Below are 6,099 nucleotides of genomic sequence, written 5' to 3' on the forward strand. Positions count from 1 at the left end.
AATAAAATGCATATAAAGAGGCAGCATTAAATCTTATTGATGATAGTTTTATCATGGGTAGGATCTAGCTTTCTTTGGTGCCCAGAGTACAAGTAAAAAGAGCTAAACAGTTTGGTTAATGATGCTCCAAAATGTTAATGACACGATCTCAAACTGAGTCCCCTAAGGGATGGACATTTTTCCCATCAAAGTATCCTCTGGAAAAATTTTAAAATGTTTCTTACTACATCATACCTAGTCCACGAAGCAGTACCCCCACACAGGAACTGTTAGATTACATGATAGATAAAATGCTTGCTCTTGAGGAGAAAAAAGAGGAAGCAACATCCAAGTTCCAGCAGCCATTTCTGCTGTCTTTTTACCGCTTTGATGATGAGTAAGAGCCTATCACAGTGCCCTCAGCCCCTGGGCTGTAAGCATGGTCCTTATGTCTAGCCCCAAGAGTCAGGAATAGGTCTCACTTGTCTTTCACTCCCAGGCATTCAATGAATGTTAGCCATTATTATTAGTTCTATCATTCTTTTAACAGTGTGCCAATATAAATGAAAGCACTTATAGTCACAATTGCTTCCAAAACTAATAATATAACAGAAAAAAATTTAAGTGTACTAGGATCTTTTAAATAGAAAAAGAAACTGAACTGCATCATTTCCCTAGGTGTTATGGAATTAGCTTGCCATTATGAAGAGTAAACCATAAACAAGGTACTTTTCTAAGGCTTTCCATGGGATAACACATTCGATGCTCACAACCACACTAAAAGACAGGGGTCATTAGTATCTATATTTGACAGATAGGGAAAGTAGGTCCCAAGAGGGGATGAGAACACAAGCAAGAAAGGACTGGGTGAAGAATGACACAGGCGGTGAAGGAATGGTCATGTCCCCATTCCTTCACTCCCTAACACTGTTCTTGCTCTGAAAGCCCAGCCTTTAGAAACTGCCATTTAAAAGAGGAGAGACAAAGAAAATGACTTTAGTATAAACTTTTGGCAGTGACCAGTGTGAGGGACAACGATTTGAAAGCCAAGCCCACGTCAAGAAAATCTTGAATTTTTAAAAAAACAGTACCTGTTTACTGGTTGTTGAAAGAATGTTTATATACATTTACATCCAGGAAAACTAGATTGTCAAGAATAAATTATTCTAAGCCCGTGACAAAACAATGCCATCTCATGCTCATTTCCTGATTAAAGCTTTTACACAGCTGGGCATTTTCATTTCTTAGAACTGTAGGGAGCTATGCAAATTTCCAAGCAGCAACTCCAAGATCATTAATCTACGGAAGGCCTGTGCTAATAGAATAATGGATTTTACATTGTTTCAGTAGAGAAGAGGAGGGGTGGGTTAATCTAATTACCCTATGTGTGGTCACCTGACTGTGGTTAACAAAAAGATCAAATGCTAAACTGCACAATCAGCAGCAAATTCCTAAGTAATGAAGCATTTCACATCACAAAAGGAATGGGAGGAGGGAGGTGACATTCTTACATTGCTTGAAACCAAATACTGTAGCAATAAAAATAATCACACCAAGCTTACACAAATGATACGCAAGGCATTTTAATTACCACAAGGAGCTAGGAACATAACTGTAAATCAGTCTCGGTCTCTCTGACACACACACACACACACACACACACACACACACACACACACACACTCTCTCTCTCTCTCTCTCTCTCTCTCTCTCTCTCTATATCAATGAAACTGGAAGGTACTTCTAGAGAGACGGGTGGCTACCCAGAGCTGAAGCTGCCAGGAACCAGACACAAGTGGGCACCAGAATTGGACTCACCCTGTAACCACGATCGTGCATATGGCACGTGTCACAGGGGCATGGTACCGTTATTCCTTCTTCCAATAAGGAGCAGCTGGGTTAGGAAAGGCCTGTCCCAAGCAGCTGACACTTCAAGTCCTGGTTCTGATACTGCTGAGGGCATAACCTTGGTGCCCCAGTTTTGTTAGTTGATCAAGCCATTCAGAAGATTAAATAAGATCTTGTGAAAAACGGCACCGCCTCTGGGTCCCAGGATTCTCTGGCTCCATCAATAGGAGGAAGAACCCCACCTGCCAAGAGACAAGGGCCAGGACCTAAGGGATGGTTAAATACTAAAAGGAAAAACTTTCTAGTATGCAACTCCTAGTGTGGTTGGTTTTGCAGAAGTTTCAAAAAATTTACTTTCATACACTGGCTCCCTCAGAAGGCTATTGGAGGGTGCATTCCACCAAGTCAAGTGAGTAAAACAAGAAAGAGAAGGATGCAGGATCCAGGACAGTCAATGAGAGAGAGGAGGCGGGGGAGGTGTGATGGCAATTTCCTGGCTGACAGCTGGGCAGCAGAGTGGAACAGGAGGTTGAAAGTCTCTGGTGTTTTTCCAGGGGAGGGAAAAGGAGAGAGGTAGAGAGGTGGAAAGGGATGAGGGGGAGGGAAATGAAGGGGAAAGAGAGGGAGGGAGAGAAAGACAGAAGAGAGGAAGACAGGGAGAAGAGAGAAAAGGAGGGACAGAGAGGGAAGAAGGAGAGAGAAAGAGAGGGAGGGAGAGAGAGGGAGGAAGGAGGAGGGAGGGGAAGAGAGAGGAGAGAGAGAGGGAGAGAGAAGGGGGAGAGAGAGAGAAAATAAAAAAGCTACATACAGAAATTATAGTATATTCTTGCTTCAATATTCAATATCAACATTGCTACATTAATGAAAACATTAAGTATGGATTAAAGAAAAACCTGAGATATGTGCATATAGAGAAAAGCTGAAGTCCTCAACTACCATGCTAGTTAAGAGATCATATCTAGAATCGACAAACCAAGAGAGCAGCAATGAATATTATTCAGAAGTACAGCAGCAAATACTAAAAGCAACAGCTAGAACTGAAGAACGATTGCCTCCTAGAAGATAAGGACACAAGGAGAAGGGACAAGAGGCTGCTGGATACTCATATATCTTTTAGCAACATATGACTTTGAAAAGTGTGCATGCGTAACCACTCAAAAATTAGTAATTAAAGGTATACATGTTCATTCCGAAAAATAAGTAACAAAAGGGGTAGAGAGCAAAGGATAAATGTGGCCCATCTCCCAGTGAAATCCCATTCCTTCTCCTCTGGAAACCATTAATGGTGAGTGGGGGTGTCCATCCCTACTTGTTTTTAAACACAAATGGACTCTTACTATGTGTGCTATATTGCTTCTTGCTTTCTTCCACTTAACAATGCATCTTAGACATCTTCTCCATCAGTTAGAGCTTTGCTCCTCTTCCTCATTGCCGCAAAGAATCCAACTGTAGGACAAACCAGTATCAAAGGGGACAGCCTGGTTGTGTCTCAAAGTAGATTTTGGAACATGGAAGTGAAACTGCCTTTGCAAAAATTGTAACTGAGGAAATTATGTCAATGAAAGAGATCAGACCTAACCGACTCCATCTTGCTTCTAACCTTTAAGCTGTCCTTGTTCATTCCTGGGCATAGGCCAAACTTACCTTGGGAAGGAATTTAGTTTATGGTTTGACTCTAAAACAAAATTGATAACAGACCTTTCCAGAAAAGACCCTCTTCTTGCCTGGGGACCACTATGCCTTTAGAGGGCTAACAAATTAGCTACAAGATTAGAAATTACGGTTTAGGGGTCACGCAGCCTCTGGCAAGAGTCTGAGCCTCCCCAAATTGCTCCTGGGGATAACATCACTACTGTAAAACCTAAGATCAGTGCTTGAGATATTCTGCAGACCCTGTACTGGATCAGCTGACACCACCCAGACTGGTAAACTGGCTCAACCAGTTCTGTGATTCAACTTTAACCCCTACTATGATTCCATCTCCAACCTGACCAATCAGCACTACCCACACTTTCCAAGCCCCTACCTGCCAAATTATCTTAAAAAATTCCAATTTCTTGAGTATAATAAAACTCTAGTCTCCCACACAGCCAGCTCTGCAGGAATTCCTCTTTCTCCACTGCAATTTCCGTCTTGATAAATCGGCTTGGTCTAGGCAGCAGGCAAGGTGAACCAGGGGAGCTCCATGTTTGTCACCATACCATAGATGGAGGCACAACAGTTGTCCTCACTGGCTCTTCTGAAATGCTGATGGAAAAAAAGACTTGTGGCACAGTAAAAGTCTCTGGCTGTTTCTGAGATGTGGCAAAATCTCCCTTGCCATTTAGACCACTGGAAACCTGGGAGTGGAGACTGGTGCCTGCGATATGCCTTTTGTATATACCTCATCTGTTCCTGCCCTGAGGCCACCTCCTTTCTAAATTTCTGTATCTTTGGCTGGCTAAATAGGTAACTTATTTGAATTTTAGTGGCTGTGGGACAGTTCTCTTTCCACCAAACTATAATCCACATGAAACCATTCAGTTGTCTCAAGTCATCTGCAATTACCAACAATACTACATTGAGCATCACTGTGCCTATAACTCTGCACATATACCACAAAGGCAAATTGAGGGACAAATTCCCTAGAGTGAAATTTCTGGGTCAACAACTTGGTGCATCCTTACTTTTAGCAGATAATAAAAAATTGGCCTCCAAAGAATTTATCAATTACACTTGCACCAATAGCATGGAAGAGAGCTGGTTTCCCCATACTGAGTATTTTTAAATGTCTTCATTTTTGCCAATCTGATAACAGAAGATGATATTTAATTTGCATTTCTTTAATTAGTAAAAAATAAGGTTGAACAGCTTTCCATATGCTTACTGTTATCCATTTGTCTTTTTCTGTGATCAGCTTACTCATGTCTTTTGTCAATTCTCCTACATAGCATCCTGCCTTTTTTCCCTCTCATTTCTAATAGCTCTCTGTATATAAAAGAATTGCCCCGGGGCTGTCATATGTGTTGTAGAATTTACCTGTTTGTCATTTGTCTATGTATTCTATTAATTCTGTCTCTGTCCATACAGAAGTCCCTAATTTCTATGTAGTAAAATCAATCTTTTCCCTTTGGCCTTTTCAGATTTGTGACATGATTGCAAAGGCCTTCCCACTCAAAGATTTTTTTAAAGGTACAAAACAGGCCGGGCACAGTGGCTCATGCCTGTAATCCCAGCACTTTGGGAGACTAAGGCGGGCAGATCTCTTGAGGTCAGAAGTTTAAGACCAGCCTGGGTAACATGGTGAAACCCCATCTCCACAAAAAATACAAAAATTAGCTGGGCATGGTGGCATGCGCCTGTAGTCCCAGCTACTCAGGAGACAGAGGCAGGAGGACCACCTGAGCTCAGGAGGTGGAGGTTGCAGTGAGCTGAGGTTGCACCACTACATTCCAGCCTGGGTGACAGAGCAAGACTCTGTCTCAAAAAAAAAATACAAAATACCTATTTTTTCTAATAATCTTATGGCAAAAGTTAATGCACATTATTAAAAGGTCTCGCACTCCCCATCTGCTCCCTGCTTCAAAAAAAGAAAGAAACACCCAGAAGCCCAATTTAGAATAACTCATATGGGGAATCACAAAGCCCTGATTTTAGGAGCCTGGTTCCAAAGCTTAGGTTTGGGGGTAAGGAAGCATTTCAGAATGGGAAAGCCCCACTGATCACAGCTAACACAGGAATGTCTTCATTTGTGCTTAGAAATATCTACGTTTATTTAGCTTAAAGAGAAATACGTTAATTCAGGTTAACAGGGCATGACTAAATTTGGTCATTTCTTCTCAAAACAGACTGCCAATCTACCAAGAACAGGATCCAAATTTCTCCTGGCTCTGACCCCTGTCTAGGTTCTATAAGCTCTCCTGACTCTACTCCATCATGGGACCTGGCAACAAATACCCAGAGGCCTCCAGAAGTGACACTAAAACCTTGAGGATACTATTCCTTAGCAGCCCCACAATGGCAGGAAAGGGAAACATTTTCTAAAAAACTCTTTCCTAGGTTTAACCCTACAGCTTCTAGGACACGGCAGCAGGAAACAGTAAAAAAGGTGATGGTGCATTATCATTAAATCTTTTAGCCAAAATTACTGAGTGTCTATTATATACCAGGTGCTACATCAGAGGGTAGTGTTAAAGATGGCCACTGCTACCTAGGGTCTCACCATCTAGCAAGGCTGGAACTCTGAGTGGAGTGGACATGTGCTCCAACTTTTTTTTTTTTTTTTTTTTTTTT

General features: G+C 41.8%; 1 protein-coding gene across 11 annotated transcripts in view; it reads right to left on the reverse strand.

Moving 5' to 3' along the window:
• Positions 1-6,099, reverse strand: part of SH3KBP1 (SH3 domain containing kinase binding protein 1) — a 383,287-nt gene that overhangs the window by 247,942 nt on the left and 129,246 nt on the right. The window contains exon 2 of one of the 11 annotated variants that reach the window (XM_017540643.2): positions 5,856-5,861. The exons of the other annotated variants lie outside the window; for them this stretch is intronic. The gene's annotated coding sequence lies outside the window, so the exon portion shown is untranslated. The remainder of the gene's footprint in view (positions 1-5,855; positions 5,862-6,099) is intronic. 11 annotated transcript variants of the gene reach the window in all.

The sequence above is a fragment of the Cebus imitator genome, unplaced genomic scaffold (genome assembly GCF_001604975.1).
Source record: "Cebus imitator isolate Cc_AM_T3 unplaced genomic scaffold, Cebus_imitator-1.0 Scaffold128, whole genome shotgun sequence".
NCBI classification, from domain to species: Eukaryota; Metazoa; Chordata; class Mammalia; order Primates; family Cebidae; genus Cebus; species Cebus imitator.